Source organism: Propithecus coquereli, unplaced genomic scaffold (assembly GCF_000956105.1).
Source record: "Propithecus coquereli isolate 6110/MARCELLA unplaced genomic scaffold, Pcoq_1.0 Scaffold59, whole genome shotgun sequence".
Lineage (NCBI taxonomy): Eukaryota > Metazoa > Chordata > Mammalia > Primates > Indriidae > Propithecus > Propithecus coquereli.
In genome coordinates this window covers 6,687,875-6,688,755 of record NW_012151840.1, presented here as the reverse complement: position 1 = coordinate 6,688,755, position 881 = coordinate 6,687,875, and the positions used below count along the sequence as shown (strand labels likewise).

The window sequence follows — 881 nt, the reverse complement described above, 5'->3', positions numbered from 1 at the left end:
GCTTGAGCCCAGGAGTTTGAGGTTGCTGTGAGCTAGGATGACGCCACGGCACTCACTCTAGCCCGGACAACAGAGCGAGACTTTGTCTCAAAAAAAAACAAAAAACAAAAAACAAATGAGCTAACTTTCCTCCACGGAACTTTAGCATGGCTTAGGATATACACATTGCCTATTCTGTAGTACAGCCATAAAAAGGCAACAGAAAATATTCTAGATTATCATGACTGATTCTGATTTCCCCATTATAAACTTGGTACGATGTAAGTTTCAATTTTTTTTGGTCGCAATTTCATTTTTCCTAATCAGACAATTCAACTAGAAGAGTTCTCACAGCATAGTCAAACTTCATAGAAGAGTCTATTTACTTTAAACATTTAAATTCCCCCGACAAAGCCGCGACTAGCCGCCAGTGTTACCCCTACTTCAAGAACCTCTAGTTAAAAATATGTATACACTTTCTCCCCCAAATGTTTTGCCACTAAGACCTTAAGAAACTTAAAGGTAGGGGGGAGGTGACAGAAGAAGAAATTAAAAAGTAAAAAATACATATATATACTAATTTATATTACGTAACGTCTGAGGAGCGGGAGCCGATGACCAGAGGAGCTGCGCGACGCTGCTCGTGCTTTGCCTTACACGCATGCGCTTTCCTTCAACGGTCACCCGCTGGGGCGCGACAGCGGCCTTTTAACCCTCAAGTCCAGGTCACTTTTCCCGCCAAGAGCAGAACAAGGCACGCCGCGAACCTCCGATGTGGTAAGACCGCAGCACCATGTCTCAGTCAGGGAAATGCCGGACGCCAGTAGGGGAAGGTTACGTAATCGCATGTCCAAAGCCTTCGCAATATATACATAGCTTTGCTGCAGTGACCAAAGTGTTCT

The 881-nt window shown here is 44.2% G+C and overlaps 1 protein-coding gene across 1 annotated transcript in view; it reads right to left on the bottom strand.

Moving 5' to 3' along the window:
* Window positions 1–620, bottom strand: part of HORMAD1 (HORMA domain containing 1) — a 54,278-nt gene extending 53,658 nt beyond the window's left edge. Inside the window, exon 1 of the mRNA XM_012658611.1 lies at window positions 570–620. The gene's annotated coding sequence lies outside the window, so the exon portion shown is untranslated. The remainder of the gene's footprint in view (window positions 1–569) is intronic.
* Between the last annotated feature and the right edge of the window lie 261 nt (window positions 621–881).